This window comes from Urtica dioica, chromosome 1, assembly GCF_054948205.1.
Source record: "Urtica dioica subsp. dioica isolate 48M chromosome 1, U.dioica_male_clone48M_v1_H2, whole genome shotgun sequence".
Lineage (NCBI taxonomy): Eukaryota > Viridiplantae > Streptophyta > Magnoliopsida > Rosales > Urticaceae > Urtica > Urtica dioica.
The window spans coordinates 32,034,885-32,054,960 of NC_142756.1; positions in this window are offsets into that span (position 1 = coordinate 32,034,885).

The following is a 20,076-nucleotide window of genomic DNA, read 5'->3' on the forward strand; positions in this document are numbered from 1 at the left end:
CCTCGTGTTGAGTTCACTCCTCGAGTCGAGTACCGAGTCCACGAGTCGACAAGCTACTCCTCGTGCCGACTCTACGTTTCTCCTCGAGTTGAGTTAACTCCTCGAGTCGAGTACTGAGTCCACGAGTTGACAAGCTACTCCTCGTGCCGAGTCTACAAGTCGCCTCGAGTTGAGTCCAATCCTCGAGTCAAGTACCGAATCCGCGAGTCGAGTGGCTACTCCTCGTGTCGACTCTACATATCTCCTCGGGTGGAGTTCACTCCTCGAGTCGAGTACCGAGTCCACGATCGAGAAGCTACTCCTCATGTCGACTCTACATTTCTCCTCGAGTTGAGTTTACTCCTCGAGTCGAGTACCGAGCCCATGAGTCGACAAGCCACTCCTCGTGCCGACTCTACATTACTCCTCGAGTTGAGTTCACTCCTCGAGTTGAGTTTCTAGTCCGCGAGTCGATCGATAACTCCTCGTGCCGACTCTACATTTCTCGTCGAGATAAGTTAACTCCTCGAGTCGAGTACCGAGTCCACGAGTCGACAAGCTACTCCTCGTGCCGACTCTACGTTTCTCCTCAAGTTGAGTTCACTCCTCGAGTCGAGTACCGAGGCCACGAGTCGACAAGCTACTCCTCGTGCCGACTCTACGTTTCTCCTCGAGTTGAGTTCACTCCTCGAGTCGAGTACCGAGTCCACGAGTCGACAAGCTACTCCTCGTGCCGACTCTACGTTTCTCATCGAGTTGAGTTCACTCCTCGAGTCGAGTACCGAATCCACGAGTCGACAAGCTACTCCTCGTGCCGACTCTACGTTTCTCCTCGAGTTGAGTTCACTCCTCGAGTCGAGTACTGAGTCCACGAGTCGACAAGCTACTCCTCCTGCCGAGTCTACAAGTCGCCTCGAGTTGAGTCCAATCCTCGAGTCAAGTACCGAATCCGCGAGTCGAGTGGCTACTCCTCGTGTCGACTATACATATCTCCTCGGGTGGAGTTCACTCCTCGAGTCGAGTACCGAGTCCACGATCGAGAAGCTACTCCTCGTGCCGACTCTACATTTCTCCTCGAGTTGAGTTTACTCCTCGAGTCGAGTACCGAGTCCACGAGTCGACAAGCTACTCCTCGTGCCGACTCTACGCTTCTCCTCGAGTTGAGTTTACTCCTCGAGTCGAGTACCGAGCCCATGAGTCGACAAGCCACTCCTCGTGCCGACTCTACATTACTCCTCGAGTTGAGTTCACTCCTCGAGTTGAGTTTCGAGTCCACGAGTCGATCGATAACTCCTCGTGCCGACTCTACATTTCTCGTCGAGATAAATTAACTCCTCGAGTCGAGTACCGAGTCCACGAGTCGACAAGCTACCCCTCGTGCCGACTCTACGTTTCTCCTCAAGTTGAGTTCACTCCTCGAGTCGAGTACCGAGGCCACGAGTCGACAAGGTACTCCTCGTGCCGACTCTACGTTTCTCCTCGAGTTGAGTTCACTCCTCGAGTCGAGTACCGAGTCCACGAGTCGACAAGCTACTCCTCGTGCCGACTCTACGTTTCTCCTCGAGTTGAGTTCACTCCTCGAGTCGAGTACCGAATCCACGAGTCGACATGCTACTCCTCGTGTCGACTCTACGTTTCTCCTCGAGTTGAGTTCACTCCTCGAGTCGAGTACTGAGTCCACGAGTCGACAAGCTACCCCTCGTGCCGACTCTACGTTTCTCCTCAAGTTGAGTTCACTCCTCGAGTCGAGTACCGAGGCCACGAGTCGACAAGCTACTCCTCGTGCCGACTCTACGTTTCTCCTCGAGTTGAGTTCACTCCTCGAGTCGAGTACCGAGTCCACGAGTCGACAAGCTACTCCTCGTGCCGACTCTACGTTTCTCCTCGAGTTAAGTTCACTCCTCGAGTCGAGTACCGAATCCACGAGTCGACAAGCTACTCCTCGTGCCGACTCTACATGTCGCCTCGAGTTGAGTCCAATCCTCGAGTCAAGTACCGAATCCGCGAGTCGACTGGCTAATCCTTGTGTCGATTCTACATATCTCCTCGGGTCGAGTTCACTCCTGGAGTCGAGTACCGAGTCCACGATCGACAAGCTACCCCTCGTGCCGACTCTACATTTTTCCTCGAGATGAGTTCACTCCTCGAGTCGAGCACCGAGTCCACGAGTCGACAAGCTACTCCTCGCACCGACTCTACGTTTCTCCTCGAGTTGAGTTCACTCCTCGAGTCGAGTACCGAGTCCACGAGTCGACAAGCTACTCCTCGCGCCGACTCTACGTTTCTCCTCGAGTTGAGTTCACTTATCGAGTCGAGTACCGAGTCCACGATCGACAAGCTACTCCTCGTGCCGACTCTACATTTCTCCTCGTGATGAGTTCACTCCTCGAGTCGAGTACCGAGTCCACGAGTCTACAAGCTACTACTCGTGCCGACTCTACGCTTCTCCTCGAGTTGAGTTCACTCCTCGAGTCGAGTACCGAATCCACGAGTCGACAAGCTACTCCTCGTGCTGACTCTACACTTCTCCTCGAGTCGAGTACCGAGTCCAGGAGTCTACAAGCCACTCCTCGTGCCGACTCTACGTCTCTCCTCGAGTTGAGTTCACTTCCCGAGTCGAGTACCGAGTCCACGAGTCGACAAGCTACTCCTCTTGCCGACTCTACGTTTCTCCTCGAGCCGAGTTCACTCCTCGAGTCGAGCACCGAGTCCACGAGTCGACAAGCTACTCCTCGTGCCGACTCTACGTTTCTCCTCGTGTTGAGTTCACTCCTCGAGTCGAGTACCGAGTCCACGAGTCGACAAGCTACTCCTCGTGCCGACTCTACGTTTCTCCTCGAGTTGAGTTAACTCCTCGAGTCGAGTACTGAGTCCACGAGTTGACAAGCTACTACTCGTGCCGAGTCTACAAGTCGCCTCGAGTTGAGTCCAATCCTCGAGTCAAGTACCGAATCCGCGAGTCGAGTGGCTACTCCTCGTGTCGACTCTACATATCTCCTCGGGTGGAGTTCACTCCTCGAGTCGAGTACCGAGTCCACGATCGAGAAGCTACTCCTCATGTCGACTCTACATTTCTCCTCGAGTTGAGTTTACTCCTCGAGTCGAGTACCGAGCCCATGAGTCGACAAGCCACTCCTCGTGCCGACTCTACATTACTCCTCGAGTTGAGTTCACTCCTCGAGTTGAGTTTCTAGTCCACGAGTCGATCGATAACTCCTCGTGCCGACTCTACATTTCTCGTCGAGATAAATTAACTCCTCGAGTCGAGTACCGAGTCCACGAGTCGACAAGCTACCCCTCGTGCCGACTCTACGTTTCTCCTCAAGTTGAGTTCACTCCTCGAGTCGAGTACCGAGGCCACGAGTCGACAAGGTACTCCTCGTGCCGACTCTACGTTTCTCCTCGAGTTGAGTTCACTCCTCGAGTCGAGTACCGAGTCCACGAGTCGACAAGCTACTCCTCGTGCCGACTCTACGTTTCTCCTCGAGTTGAGTTCACTCCTCGAGTCGAGTACCGAATCCACGAGTCGACATGCTACTCCTCGTGCCGACTCTACGTTTCTCCTCGAGTTGAGTTCACTCCTCGAGTCGAGTACTGAGTCCACGAGTCGACAAGCTACCCCTCGTGCTGACTCTACGTTTCTCCTCAAGTTGAGTTCACTCCTCGAGTCGAGTACCGAGGCCACGAGTCGACAAGCTACTCCTCGTGCCGACTCTACGTTTCTCCTCGAGTTGAGTTCACTCCTCGAGTCGAGTACCGAGTCCACGAGTCGACAAGCTACTCCTCGTGCCGACTCTACGTTTCTCCTCGAGTTGAGTTCACTCCTCGAGTCGAGTACCGAATCCACGAGTCGACAAGCTACTCCTCGTGCCGACTCTACATGTCGCCTCGAGTTGAGTCCAATCCTCGAGTCAAGTACCGAATCCGCGAGTCGACTGGCTAATCCTTGTGTCGATTCTACATATCTCCTCGGGTCGAGTTCACTCCTGGAGTCGAGTACCGAGTCCACGATCGACAAGCTACCCCTCGTGCCGACTCTACATTTTTCCTCGAGATGAGTTCACTCCTCGAGTCGAGCACCGAGTCCACGAGTCGACAAGCTACTCCTCGCACCGACTCTACGTTTCTCCTCGAGTTGAGTTCACTCCTCGAGTCGAGTACCGAGTCCACGAGTCGACAAGCTACTCCTCGCGCCGACTCTACGTTTCTCCTCGAGTTGAGTTCACTTATCGAGTCGAGTACCGAGTCCACGATCGACAAGCTACTCCTCGTGCCGACTCTACATTTCTCCTCGTGATGAGTTCACTCCTCGAGTCGAGTACCGAGTCCACGAGTCTACAAGCTACTACTCGTGCCGACTCTACGCTTCTCCTCGAGTTGAGTTCACTCCTCGAGTCGAGTACCGAATCCACGAGTCGACAAGCTACTCCTCGTGCTGACTCTACACTTCTCCTCGAGTCGAGTACCGAGTCCAGGAGTCTACAAGCCACTCCTCGTGCCGACTCTACGTCTCTCCTCGAGTTGAGTTCACTTCCCGAGTCGAGTACCGAGTCCACGAGTCGACAAGCTACTCCTCTTGCCGACTCTACGTTTCTCCTCGAGCCGAGTTCACTCCTCGAGTCGAGCACCGAGTCCACGAGTCGACAAGCTACTCCTCGTGCCGACTCTACGTTTCTCCTCGTGTTGAGTTCACTCCTCGAGTCGAGTACCGAGTCCACGAGTCGACAAGCTACTCCTCGTGCCGACTCTACGTTTCTCCTCGAGTTGAGTTAACTCCTCGAGTCGAGTACTGAGTCCACGAGTTGACAAGCTACTACTCGTGCCGAGTCTACAAGTCGCCTCGAGTTGAGTCCAATCCTCGAGTCAAGTACCGAATCCGCGAGTCGAGTGGCTACTCCTCGTGTCGACTCTACATATCTCCTCGGGTGGAGTTCACTCCTCGAGTCGAGTACCGAGTCCACGATCGAGAAGCTACTCCTCATGTCGACTCTACATTTCTCCTCGAGTTGAGTTTACTCCTCGAGTCGAGTACCGAGCCCATGAGTCGACAAGCCACTCCTCGTGCCGACTCTACATTACTCCTCGAGTTGAGTTCACTCCTCGAGTTGAGTTTCTAGTCCACGAGTCGATCGATAACTCCTCGTGCCGACTCTACATTTCTCGTCGAGATAAGTTAACTCCTCGAGTCGAGTACCGAGTCCACGAGTCGACAAGCTACTCCTCGTGCCGACTCTACGTTTCTCCTCAAGTTGAGTTCACTCCTCGAGTCGAGTACCGAGGCCACGAGTCGACAAGCTACTCCTCGTGCCGACTCTACGTTTCTCCTCGAGTTGAGTTCACTCCTCGAGTCGAGTACCGAGTCCACGAGTCGACAAGCTACTCCTCGTGCCGACTCTACGTTTCTCCTCGAGTTGAGTTCACTCCTCGAGTCGAGTACCGAATCCACGAGTCGACAAGCTACTCCTCGTGCCGACTCTACGTTTCTCCTCGAGTTGAGTTCACTCCTCGAGTCGAGTACTGAGTCCACGAGTCGACAAGCTACTCCTCCTGCCGAGTCTACAAGTCGCCTCGAGTTGAGTCCAATCCTCGAGTCAAGTACCGAATCCGCGAGTCGAGTGGCTACTCCTCGTGTCGACTATACATATCTCCTCGGGTGGAGTTCACTCCTCGAGTCGAGTACCGAGTCCACGATCGAGAAGCTACTCCTCGTGCCGACTCTACATTTCTCCTCGAGTTGAGTTTAGTCCTCGAGTCGAGTACCGAGTCCACGAGTCGACAAGCTACTCCTCGTGCCGACTCTACGCTTCTCCTCGAGTTGAGTTTACTCCTCGAGTCGAGTACCGAGCCCATGAGTCGACAAGCCACTCCTCGTGCCGACTCTACATTACTCCTCGAGTTGAGTTCACTCCTCGAGTTGAGTTTCGAGTCCACGAGTCGATCGATAACTCCTCGTGCCGACTCTACATTTCTCGTCGAGATAAGTTAACTCCTCGAGTCGAGTACCGAGTCCACGAGTCGACAAGCTACTCCTCGTGCAGACTCTACGTTTCTCCTCAAGTTGAGTTCACTCCTCGAGTCGAGTACCGAGGCCACGAGTCGACAAGCTACTCCTCGTGCCGAGTCTACGTTTCTCCTCGAGTTGTGTTCACTCCTCGAGTCGAGTACCGAGTCCACGAGTCGACAAGCTACTCCTCGTGCCGACTCTACGTTTCTCCTCGAGTTGAGTTCACTCCTCGAGTTGAGTACCGAATCCACGAGTCGACAAGCTACTCCTCGTGCCGACTCTACATGTCGCCTCGAGTTGAGTCCAATCCTCGAGTCAAGTACCGAATCCGCGAGTCGACTGGCTAATCCTTGTGTCGATTCTACATATTTCCTCGGGTGGAGTTCACTCCTCGAGTCGAGTACCGAGTCCACGATCGACAAGCTACCCCTCGTGCCGACTCTACATTTATCCTCGAGATGAGTTCACTCCTCGAGTCGAGCACCGAGTCCACGAGTCGACAAGCTACTCCTCGCGCCGACTCTACGTTTCTCCTCGAGTTGAGTTCACTCCTCGAGTCGAGTACCGAGTCCACGAGTCGACAAGCTACTCCTCGCGCCGACTCTACGTTTCTCCTCGAGTTGAGTTCACTCATCGAGTCGAGTACCGAGTCCACGATCGACAAGCTACTCCTCGTGCCGACTCTACATTTCTCCTCGAGATGAGTTCACTCCTCGAGTCGAGTACCGAGTCCACGAGTCTATAAGCTACTACTCGTGCCGACTCTACGCTTCTCCTCGAGTTGAGTTCACTCCTCGAGTCGAGTACCGAATCCACGAGTCGACAAGCTACTCCTCGTGCTGACTCTACACTTCTCCTCGAGTCGAGTACCGAGTCCAGGAGTCTACAAGCCACTCCTCGTGCCGACTCTACGTCTCTCCTCGAGTTGAGTTCACTTCCCGAGTCGAGTACCGAGTCCACGAGTCGACAAGCTACTCCTCTTGCCGACTCTACGTTTCTCCTCGAGCCGAGTTCACTCCTCGAGTCGAGCACCGAGTCCACGAGTCGACAAGCTACTCCTCGTGCCGACTCTACGTTTCTCCTCGTGTTGAGTTCACTCCTCGAGTCGAGTACCGAGTCCACGAGTCGACAAGCTACTCCTCGTGCCGACTCTACGTTTCTCCTCGAGTTGAGTTAACTCCTCGAGTCGAGTACTGAGTCCACGAGTTGACAAGCTACTACTCGTGCCGAGTCTACAAGTCGCCTCGAGTTGAGTCCAATCCTCGAGTCAAGTACCGAATCCGCGAGTCGAGTGGCTACTCCTCGTGTCGACTCTACATATCTCCTCGGGTGGAGTTCACTCCTCGAGTCGAGTACCGAGTCCACGATCGAGAAGCTACTCCTCATGTCGACTCTACATTTCTCCTCGAGTTGAGTTTACTCCTCGAGTCGAGTACCGAGCCCATGAGTCGACAAGCCACTCCTCGTGCCGACTCTACATTACTCCTCGAGTTGAGTTCACTCCTCGAGTTGAGTTTCTAGTCCACGAGTCGATCGATAACTCCTCGTGCCGACTCTACATTTCTCGTCGAGATAAGTTAACTCCTCGAGTCGAGTACCGAGTCCACGAGTCGACAAGCTACTCCTCGTGCCGACTCTACGTTTCTCCTCAAGTTGAGTTCACTCCTCGAGTCGAGTACCGAGGCCACGAGTCGACAAGCTACTCCTCGTGCCGACTCTACGTTTCTCCTCGAGTTGAGTTCACTCCTCGAGTCGAGTACCGAGTCCACGAGTCGACAAGCTACTCCTCGTGCCGACTCTACGTTTCTCCTCGAGTTGAGTTCACTCCTCGAGTCGAGTACCGAATCCACGAGTCGACAAGCTACTCCTCGTGCCGACTCTACGTTTCTCCTCGAGTTGAGTTCACTCCTCGAGTCGAGTACTGAGTCCACGAGTCGACAAGCTACTCCTCCTGCCGAGTCTACAAGTCGCCTCGAGTTGAGTCCAATCCTCGAGTCAAGTACCGAATCCGCGAGTCGAGTGGCTACTCCTCGTGTCGACTATACATATCTCCTCGGGTGGAGTTCACTCCTCGAGTCGAGTACCGAGTCCACGATCGAGAAGCTACTCCTCGTGCCGACTCTACATTTCTCCTCGAGTTGAGTTTAGTCCTCGAGTCGAGTACCGAGTCCACGAGTCGACAAGCTACTCCTCGTGCCGACTCTACGCTTCTCCTCGAGTTGAGTTTACTCCTCGAGTCGAGTACCGAGCCCATGAGTCGACAAGCCACTCCTCGTGCCGACTCTACATTACTCCTCGAGTTGAGTTCACTCCTCGAGTTGAGTTTCGAGTCCACGAGTCGATCGATAACTCCTCGTGCCGACTCTACATTTCTCGTCGAGATAAGTTAACTCCTCGAGTCGAGTACCGAGTCCACGAGTCGACAAGCTACTCCTCGTGCAGACTCTACGTTTCTCCTCAAGTTGAGTTCACTCCTCGAGTCGAGTACCGAGGCCACGAGTCGACAAGCTACTCCTCGTGCCGAGTCTACGTTTCTCCTCGAGTTGTGTTCACTCCTCGAGTCGAGTACCGAGTCCACGAGTCGACAAGCTACTCCTCGTGCCGACTCTACGTTTCTCCTCGAGTTGAGTTCACTCCTCGAGTCGAGTACCGAATCCACGAGTCGACAAGCTACTCCTCGTGCCGACTCTACATGTCGCCTCGAGTTGAGTCCAATCCTCGAGTCAAGTACCGAATCCGCGAGTCGACTGGCTAATCCTTGTGTCGATTCTACATATTTCCTCGGGTGGAGTTCACTCCTCGAGTCGAGTACCGAGTCCACGATCGACAAGCTACCCCTCGTGCCGACTCTACATTTATCCTCGAGATGAGTTCACTCCTCGAGTCGAGCACCGAGTCCACGAGTCGACAAGCTACTCCTCGCGCCGACTCTACGTTTCTCCTCGAGTTGAGTTCACTCCTCGAGTCGAGTACCGAGTCCACGAGTCGACAAGCTACTCCTCGCGCCGACTCTACGTTTCTCCTCGAGTTGAGTTCACTCATCGAGTCGAGTACCGAGTCCACGATCGACAAGCTACTCCTCGTGCCGACTCTACATTTCTCCTCGAGATGAGTTCACTCCTCGAGTCGAGTACCGAGTCCACGAGTCTATAAGCTACTACTCGTGCCGACTCTACGCTTCTCCTCGAGTTGAGTTCACTCCTCGAGTCGAGTACCGAATCCACGAGTCGACAAGCTACTCCTCGTGCTGACTCTACACTTCTCCTCGAGTCGAGTACCGAGTCCAGGAGTCTACAAGCCACTCCTCGTGCCGACTCTACGTCTCTCCTCGTGCCGACTCTACGTCTCTCCTCGAGTTGAGTTCACTTCCCGAGTCGAGTACCGAGTCCACGAGTCGACAAGCTACTCCTCTTGCCGACTCTACGTTTCTCCTCGAGCCGAGTTCACTCCTCGAGTCGAGCACCGAGTCCACGAGTCGACAACCTACTCCTCGTGCCGACTCTACGTTTCTCCTCGTGTTGAGTTCACTCCTCGAGTCGAGTACCGAGTCCACGAGTCGACAAGCTACTCCTCGTGTCGACTCTACGTTTCTCCTCGAGTTGAGTTAACTCCTCGAGTCGAGTACTGAGTCCACGAGTCGACAAGCTACTCCTCGTGCCGAGGCTACAAGTCGCCTCGAGTTGAGTCCAATCCTCGAGTCAAGTACCGAATCCGCGAGTCGAGTGGCTACTCCTCGTGTCGACTCTACATTTCTCCTCGGGTTGAGTTTACTCCTCGAGTCGAGTACCGAGTCCACGAGTCGACAAGCTACTCCTCGTGCCGACTCTACGCTTCTCCTCGAGTTGAGTTTACTCCTCGAGTCGAGTACCGAGCCCATGAGTCGACAAGCCACTCCTCGTGCCGACTCTACATTACTCCTCGAGTTGAGTTCACTCCTCGAGTTGAGTTTCGAGTCCACGAGTCGATCGATAACTCCTCGTGCCGACTCTACATTTCTCGTCGAGATAAGTTAACTCCTCGAGTCGAGTACCGAGTCCACGAGTCGACAAGCTACTCCTCGAGCAGACTCTACGTTTCTCCTCAAGTTGAGTTCACTCCTCGAGTCGAGTACCGAGGCCACGAGTCGACAAGCTACTCCTCGTGCCGACTCTACGTTTCTCCTCGAGTTGAGTTCACTCCTCGAGTCGAGTACCGAGTCCACGAGTCGACAAGCTACTCCTCGTGCCGACTCTACGTTTCTCCTCGAGTTTAGTTCACTCCTCGAGTCGAGTACCGAATCCACGACTCGACAAGCTACTCCTCGTGCCGAATCTACGTTTCTCGTCGAGTTGAGTTCACTCCTCGAGTCGAGTACTAAGTCCACGAGTCGACAAGCTACTCCTCCTGCCGAGTCTACAAGTCGCCTCGAGTTGAGTCCAATCCTCGAGTCAAGTACCGAATCCGCGAGTCGAGTGGCTACTCCTCGTGTCGACTATACATATCTCCTCGGGTAGAGTTCACTCCTCGAGTCGAGTACCGAGTCCACGATCGAGAAGCTACTCCTCGTGCCGACTCTACATTTCTCCTCGAGTTGAGTTTACTCCTCGAGTCGAGTACCGAGTCCACGAGTCGACAAGCTACTCCTCGTGCCGACTCTACGCTTCTCCTCGAGTTGAGTTTACTCCTCGAGTCGAGTACCGAGCCCATGAGTCGACAAGCCACTCCTCGTGCCGACTATACATTACTCCTCGTGTTGAGTTCACTCCTCGAGTTGAGTTTCGAGTCCACGAGTCGATCGATAACTCCTCGTGCCGACTCTACATTTCTCGTCGAGATAAGTTAACTCCTCGAGTCGAGTACCGAGTCCACGAGTCGACAAGCTACTCCTCGTGCAGACTCTACGTTTCTCCTCAAGTTGAGTTCACTCCTCGAGTCGAGTACCGAGACCACGAGTCGACAAGCTACTCCTCGTGCCGAGTCTACGTTTCTCCTCGAGTTGTGTTCACTCCTCGAGTCGAGTACCGAGTCCACGAGTCGACAAGCTACTCCTCGTGCCGACTCTACGTTTCTCCTCGAGTTGAGTTCACTCCTCGAGTCGAGTACCGAATCCACGAGTCGACAAGCTACTCCTCGTGCCGACTCTACATGTCGCCTCGAGTTGAGTCCAATCCTCGAGTCAAGTACCGAATCCGCGAGTCGACTGGCTAATCCTTGTGTCGATTCTACATATTTCCTCGGGTGGAGTTCACTCCTCGAGTTGAGTACCGAGTCCACGATCGACAAGCTACCCCTCGTGCCGACTCTACATTTTTCCTCGAGATGAGTTCACTCCTCGAGTCGAGCACCGAGTCCACGAGTCGAGAAGCTACTCCTCGCGCCGACTCTACGTTTCTCCTCGAGTTGAGTTCACTCCTCGAGTCGAGTACCGAGTCCACGAGTCGACAAGCTACTCCTCGCGCCGACTCTACGTTTCTCCTCGAGTTGAGTTCACTCATCGAGTCGAGTACCGAGTCCACGATCGACAAGCTACTCCTCGTGCCGACTCTACATTTCTCCTCGAGATGAGTTTACTCCTCGAGTCGAGTACCGAGTCCACGAGTCTACAAGCTACTACTCGTGCCGACTCTACGCTTCTCCTCGAGTTGAGTTCACTCCTCGAGACGAGTACCGAATCCACGAGTCGACAAGCTACTCCTCGTGCTGACTCTACACTTCTCCTCGAGTCGAGTACCGAGTCCAGGAGTCTACAAGCCACTCCTCGTGCCGACTCTACGTCTCTCCTCGAGTTGAGTTCACTTCCCGAGTCGAGTACCGAGTCCACGAGTCGACAAGCTACTCCTCTTGCCGACTCTACGTTTCTCCTCGAGCCGAGTTCACTCCTCGAGTCGAGCACCGAGTCCACGAGTCGACAAGCTACTCCTCGTGCCGACTCTACGTTTCTCCTCGTGTTGAGTTCACTCCTCGAGTCGAGTACCGAGTCCACGAGTCGACAAGCTACTCCTCGTGCCGACTCTACGTTTCTCCTCGAGTTGAGTTAACTCCTCGAGTCGAGTACTGAGTCCACGAGTCGACAAGCTACTCCTCGTGCCGAGTCTACAAGTCACCTCGAGTTGAGTCCAATCCTCGAGTCAAGTACCGAATCCGCGAGTCGAGTGGCTACTCCTCGTGTCGACTCTACATATCTCCTCGGGTGGAGTTCACTCCTCGAGTCGAGTACCGAGTCCACGATCGAGAAGCTACTCCTCATGCCGACTCTACATTTCTCCTCGAGTTGAGTTTACTCCTCGAGTCGAGTACCGAGCCCATGAGTCGACAAGCCACTCCTCGTGCCGACTCTACATTACTCCTCGAGTTGAGTTCACTCCTCGAGTTGAGTTTCGAGTCCACGAGTCGATCGATAACTCCTCGTGCCGACTCTACATTTCTCGTCGAGAAAAGTTAACTCCTCGAGTCGAGTACCGAGTCCACGAGTCGACAAGCTACTCCTCGTGCCGACTCTACGTTTCTCCTCAAGTTGAGTTCACTCCTCGAGTCGAGTACCGAGGCCACGAGTCGATAAGCTACTCCTCGTGCCGACTCTACGTTTCTCCTCGAGTTGAGTTCACTCCTCGAGTCGTGTACCGAATCCACGAGTCGACAAGCTACTCCTCGTGCCGACTCTACGTTTCTCCTCGAGTTGAGTTCACTCCTCGAGTCGAGTACCGAATCCACGAGTCGACAAGCTACTCCTCGTGCCGACTCTACATGTCGCCTCGAGTTGAGTCCAATACTCGAGTCAAGTACCGAATCCGCGAGTCGACTGGCTAATCCTTGTGTTGATTCTACATATCATCTCGGGTCGAGTTCACTCCTCGAGTCGAGTACCGAGTCCACGATCGACAAGCTACCCCTCGTGCCGACTCTACATTTTTCCTCGAGATGAGTTCACTCCTCGAGTCGAGCACCGAGTCCACGAGTCGACAAGCTACTCCTCGCGCCGACTCTACGTTTCTCCTCGAGTTGAGTTCACTCCTCGAGTCGAGTACCGAGTCCACGAGTCGACAAGCTACTCCTCGCGCCGACTCTACGTTTCTCCTCGAGTTGAGTTCACTCATCGAGTCGAGTACCGAGTCCACGATCGACAAGCTACTCCTCGTGCCGACTCTACATTTCTCCTCGAGATGAGTTCACTCCTCGAGTCGAGTACCGAGTCCACGAGTCTACAAGCTACTACTCGTGCCGAGTCTACGCTTCTCCTCAAGTCGAGTACTGAGTCCACGAGTCGACAAGCTGCTCCTCGTGCCGAGTCTACAAGTCGCCTCGAGTTGAGTCCAATCCTCGAGTCAAGTACCGAATCCGCGAGTCGAGTGGCTACTCCTCGGGTGGACTTCACTCTTCGAGTCGATTACCGAGTCCACGATCGAGAAGCTACTCCTCGTGCCGACTCTACATTTCTCCTCGAGTTGAGTTTACTCCTCGAGTCGAGTACCGAGCCCATGAGTCGAGAAGCCACTCCTCGTGCCGACTCTACATTACTCCTCGAGTTGAGTTTACTCCTCGAGTTGAGTTTCGAGTCCACGAGTCGATCGATAACTCGCCGTGCCGACTCTACATTTCTCGTCGAGATAAGTTAACTCCTCGAGTCGAGTACCGAGTCCACGAGTCGACAAGCTACTCCTCGTGCCGACTCTACGTTTCTCCTCAAGTTGAGTTCACTCCTCGAGTCGAGTACGAAGGCCACGAGTCGACAAGCTACTCCTCGTGCCGACTCTACGTTTCTCCTCGAGTTGAGTTCACTCCTCGAGTCGAGTGCCGAGTCCACGAGTCGACAAGCTACTCCTCGTGCCGACTCTACGTTTCTCCTCGAGTTGAGTTCACTCCTCGAGTCGAGTACCGAATCCACGAGTCGACAAGCTACTCCTCGTGCCGACTCTACATGTCGCCTCGAGTTGAGTCCAATCCTCGAGTCAAGTACCGAATCCGCGAGTCGACTCGCTACTCCTTGTGTCGACTCTACATATCTCCTCGGGTCGAGTTCACTCCTCGAGTCGAGTACCGAGTAAGAATGGTCCACCTGAGTACCCAAACGTGAAACGTCCACCAGGGCGCCGCCCTCAGAAAGGAACAAGGCTCGACCCAAGAGACCCAACCCGAAAATGCGACCAGCGCACTAAGGTGCCACACTCGCCGGGGCATCAAGTCTGTACCTAACCTTGTGGTGCCATGTTCATGAGACGGTATGGCCACACAAATGTGGCACCGCGCTAGCCGCCCAGCTCGTGAGCCAAAAGGCAGCGAGTTACAAATGGGTTTCAAAGGCTTGCGTCCGCCGGACGTATCTGGTCTAGCCAGCGTCCATGGGAAACCTGGCCACGCAAATGTGGCACCGCGCTCGCCGCCCAGCTCGTGAGCCGAAAGGCAGCGAGTTACAAATGGGTTTCAAAGGCTTGCGTCCGCCGAACGTATCTGGTCTAGCCAGCGTCCACGGGAAACCTGGCCACACAAATGTTGCACCGCGCTCGCCGCCGAGCTCGTGAGCCGAAAGGCAGCGAGTTACAAATGGGTTCCAAAGGCATGCGTCCGCCGGACGTATCTGGTCTAGCCAGCGTCCACGGGAAACCTGGCCACACAAATGTGGCACCGCGCTCGCCGCGCAGCTCGTGACCCGAAAGGCAGCGAGTTACAAATGGGTTCCAAAGGCTTGCATCCGCCGGACGTATCTGGTCTCGCCAGCGTCCACGGGAAACCTGGCCACACAAATGTGGCACCGCGCTCGCCGCCCAGCTCGTGAGCCGAAAGGCAGCGAGTTACAAATGGGTTTCAAAGGCTTGCGTCTGCCGGACGTATCTGGTCTAGCCAGCGTCCACGGGAAACCTGGCCACACAAATGTGGCACCGCGCTCGCCGCCAGCTCGTGAGCCGAAAGGCAACGAGTTACAAATGGGTTCCAAAGGCTTGCATCCGCCGGACGTATCTGGTCTAGCTAGCGCCCACGGGAAACCTGGCCACACAAATGTGGCACCGCGCTCGCCGCCCAGCTCGTGAGCCGAAAGGCAGCGAGTTGCAAATGGGTTTCAAAGGCTTGCGTCCGCCGGACGTATTTTGTCTAGCCAGCGTCCACGGGAAACCTGGCCACACAAATGTGGCACTATGCTCGCCGCCCAGCTCGTGAGCCGAAAGGCAGCGAGTTACAGATGGGTTTCAAAGGCTTGCGTCCGCCGGACGTATCTGGTCTAGCCAGCGTCCACGGGAAACCCGGCCACACAAATGTGGCACCGCGCTTGCCACCCAGCTCGTGAGCCAAAAGGCAGCGAGTCACAAATGGGTTTCAAAGGCTTGCGTCCGCCGGACGTATCTGGTCTAGGCAGCGTCCGTGGGAAACCCGGTCACACAAACGTGACACCGGGTGATGTGATCCCACATGCAAAGAAACAAAAGCGTTTCAAGGAGCCAATTCCAAATTCAAGAGTTGAAGACTTCGAAGAAGAGTTTCATGGCTTAAGTAAAGATGAATGGAAGAAATATAAAGCTAGAGCCAAAAGCGACGCAAGAAGAAAACCCAACCACGATGCCAAGGGTGGCGCAAATAAAGGAAAGCTTATTCACGTCATTTTAAGCAGTTTGAGTTATTAATTTGTTATTTTCGTAGTTAAAAATAATAGATGACGTTAGAGTCTTTTTAAAGTGTTTTTGGGCTTTAGTTATGCTTAATGAAGCCCATGTGTGTTAGGTATTAAGTTAGGCTTTTAATTTTAATGTTATCAGGCCTAAATAATGTTTTGTAGGCCCATTTAAACTAGGGCAACAATGTACTCCGAATTTGCTTTGTATTTTTCCTATTTAAAGGAGGTTTCAAGATGAATGAAGGTATCCAGAGATTTTTATAAAAAAAATGAGAGTCTTCTCTTGAGTTCTTATGAACTTTTATCGAACTTATCAAGACTAGTCTTGTGGCGTTCAAACCCGACTCATCAGACGGTCTTTCGCAACCGTTCGTGTCGTCATTCATTCCACCCTAATTCCTCATTCGTAGAACGATCCGCCGCTGTGCTATTGGGGTATCGGGTCTCGGAGCAAGTCGATCGAGGTTCATATCACCGGGGCCCCCCGAGGCCCGAGTCGCGCAAATCGATTACGCCTTCGCTGGTAAGTCGAGAAAATAAGACGCGCACCGACAAAACCGTGCGAGTCGACTACGATAGTATGTTGAGAACATAGGACATGCATAAAGCCGTCCCTCATGACGCACAAAGGCCGTCCCCTGTGACACACAATGTTGAGCGTCGGAGAGGTAAACAGAGGCACCCCCTCTGTTATCCCTTCCTAGTTCACCTGTTCTTTCTTCCTTTTCAGGTAGTTGGACGAACTCAAGGGACATTCATAGCTAAGGGACGACTTGGGATACCAAGTCCGACACGCTCGAGCCGAAGTGAGACCACTTGGTCCGACCTTGGGTCTAACCACTTTGGGCTCCTAAATGGTTGTCCAAAAACGAGCGACAACATTTTGGCGCTAGCAAGAGGGGATCTCCCGAGCAACGCTTTCCCTTCCATTCCTCTTTCTTGCTACTTCTGCGACTCTCGAGAGATGAGTCATGCCCCCGCCACCTTCGTGGGCGTCCGAGCGACTAGCTCGAGGTACGGCCTCCGAAGCCCTGCGCATCGTCTAGGAGGGAAACCTCGTGATAACGAGAGCCACTCCTCGTGCCGACTCTACATTACTCCTCGAGTTTAGTTCACTCCTCGAGTTGAGTTCACTCCTCGAGTTGAGTTCACTCCTCGAGTTGAGTTTCGAGTCCACGAGTCGATCGACAACTCCTCGTGCCGACTCTACATTTCTCCTCGAGATGAGTTAACTCCTCGAGTCGAGTACCGAGTCCACGAGTCGACAAGCTACTCCTCGTGCCGACTCTACGTTTCTCCTCGAGCTGAGTTCACTCCTCGAGTCGAGTACCGAGGCCACGAGTCGACAAGCTACTCCTCGTGCCGACTCTACGTTTCTCCTCGAGTTGAGTTCACTCCTCGAGTCGAGTACCGAGTCCACGAGTCGACAAGCTCCTCCTCGTGCCGACTCTACGTTTCTCCTCGAGTTGAGTTCACTCCTCGAGTCGAGTACCGAATCCACGAGTCGACAAGCTACTCCTCGTGCCGACTCTACATGTCGCCTCGAGTTGAGTCCAATCCTCGAGTCAAGTACCGAATCCGTCCTCGTGTCGACTCTACATATCTCCTCGGGTCGAGTTCACTCCTCGAGTCGAGTACCGAGTAAGAATGGGCCACCTGAGTACCGAAACGTGAAACGTCCACCAGGGCGCCGCCCTCACAAAGGAACAAGGCTCGACCCAAAAGAGTCAACCCGAAAATGCGACCAGCGCACTAAGGTGCCACACTCGCCGGGGGATCAAGTCTGCACCTAACCTTGCCTGTCACGTGACGCACGCGCCCAATGGTGCCATGTTCATGAGACGGTATGGCCACACAAATGTGGCACCGCGCTCGCCGCCCAGCTCGTGAGCCAAAAGGCAGCGAGTTACAAATTGGTTTCAAAGGCTTGCGTCCGCCGGACGTATCTGGTCTAGCCAGCGTCCATGGGAAACCTGGCCACGCAAATGTGGCACCGCGCTCGCCGCCCAGCTCGTGAGCCAAAAGGCAGCGAGTTACAAATGGGTTTCAAAGGCTTGCGTCCGCCGGACGTATCTGGTCTAGCCAGCGTCCACGGGAAACCTGGCCACACAAATGTGGAACCGCGCTCGCCGCCGAGCTCGTGAGCCGAAAGGCAGCGAGTTACAAATGGGTTCCAAAGGCTTGCGTCCGCCGGACATATCTGGTCTAGCCAGCGTCCACGGGAAACCTGGCCACACAAATGTGGCACCGCGCTCGCCGCCAGCTCGTGAGCCGAAAGGCAACGAGTTACAAATGGGTTCCAAAGGCTTGCATCCGCCGGACGTATCTGGTCTAGCTAGCGCCCACGGGAAACCTGGCCACACAAATGTGGCACCGCGCTCGCCGCCTAGCTCGTGAGCCGAAAGGCAGCGAGTTGCAAATGGGTTTCAAAGGCTTGCGTCCGCCGGACGTATTTTGTCTAGCCAGCGTCCACGGGAAACCTGGCCACACAAATGTGGCACTATGCTCGCCGCCCAGCTCGTGAGCCGAAAGGCAGCGAGTTACAGATGGGTTTCAAAGGCTTGCGTCCGCCGGACGTATCTGGTCTAGCCAGCGTCCACGGGAAACCCGGCCACACAAATGTGGCACCGCGCTTGCCACCCAGCTCGTGAGCCAAAAGGCAGCGAGTCACAAATGGGTTTCAAAGGCTTGCGTCCGCCGGACGTATCTGGTCTAGGCAGCGTCCGTGGGAAACTCGGTCACACAAACGTGACACCGCGCTCGCCGCCCAGCTCGTGAGCCGAAAGGCAGCGAGTTACAAATGGGTTTCAAAGGCTTGCGTCTTCCGGACGTATCTGGTCTAGCCAGCGTCCACGGGAAACCTGGCCACACAAATGTGGCACCGCGCTCGCCGCCAGCTCGTGAGCCGAAAGGCAGCGAGTTACAAATGGGTTCCAAAGGCTTGCGTCCGCCGGACGTATCTGGTCTAGCCAGCGCCCACGGGAAACCTGGCCACACAAATGTGGCACCGCGCTCGCCGCCCAGCTCGTGAGCCGAAAGGCAGCGAGTTGCAAATGGGTTTCAAAGGCTTGCGTCCGCCGGCGTATCTGGTCTAGCCAGCGTCCACGGGAAACCCGGCCACACAAATGTGGCACCGCGCTCGCCGCCTAGCTCGTGAGCGAAAAGGCAGCGAGTCACAAATGGGTTTCAAAGGCTTGCGTCCGCCGGACGTATCTGGTCTAGCTAGCGTCCGTGGGAAACCCGGTCACATGAACGTGACACCGGGTGATGTGATCCCACATGCAAAGAAACAAAGGCGTTTCAAGGAGCCAATTCCAAATTCAAGAGTTGAAGACTTCGAAGAAGAGTTTCATGGCTTAAGTAAAGATGAATGGAAGAAATATAAAGCTAGAGCCAAAAGCGACGCAAGAAGAAAACCCAACCACGATGCCAAGGGTGGCGCAAATAAAGGAAAGCTTATTCACGTCATTTTAAGTAGTTTGAGTTATTAATTTGTTATTTTCGTAGTTAAAAATAATAGATGACGTTAGAGTCTTTTTAAAGTGTTTTTGGGCTTTAGTTATGCTTAATGAAGCCCATGTGTGTTAGGTATTAAGTTAGGCTTTTAATTTTAATGTTATCAGGCCTAAATAATGTTTTGTAGGCCCATTTAAACTAGGGCAACAATGTACTCCGAATTTGCTTTGTATTTTTCCTATTTAAAGGAGGTTTCAAGCTGAATGAAGGTATCCAGAGATTTTTATAAAAAAAATGAGAGTCTTCTCTTGAGTTCTTATGAATTTTTATCGAACTTATCAAGACTAGTCTTGTGGCGTTCAAACCCGACTCATCAGACGGTCTTTCGCAACCGTTCGTGTCGTCATTCATTCCACCCTAATTCCTCATTCGTAGAACGATCCGCCGCTGTGCTATTGGGGTATCGGGTCTCGGAGCAAGTCGATCGAGGTTCATATCACCGGGGCCCCCCGAGGCCCGAGTCGCGCAAATCGATTACGCCTTCGCTGGTAAGTAGAGAAAATAAGACGCGCACCGACAAAACCGTGCGAGTCGACTACGATAGTATGTCGAGAACATAGGACACGCATAAAGCCATCCATCGTGACGCACAAAGGCCGTCCCCCGTGACGCACAATGTTGAGCGTCGGAGAGGTAAACAGAGTCACCCCCTTTGTTTTCCCTTCCTAGTTCACCTGTTCTTTCTTCCTTTTCAGGTACTTGGACGAACTCAAGGGACATTCATAGCTAAGGGACGACTTGGGATACCAAGTCCGACACGCTCGAGCCGAAGTGAGACCACTTGGTCCGACCTTGGGTCTAACCACTTTGGGCTCCTAAATGGTTGTCCAAAAACGAGCGACAACATTTTGGCGCTAGCAAGAGGGGATCTCCCGAGCAACGCTCTCCCGTCCATTCCTCTTTCTTGCTACTTCTGCGACTCTCGAGAGATGAGTCATGCCCCCGCCACCTTCGTGGGCGTCCGAGCGACTAGCTCGAGGTACGGCCTCCGAAGCCC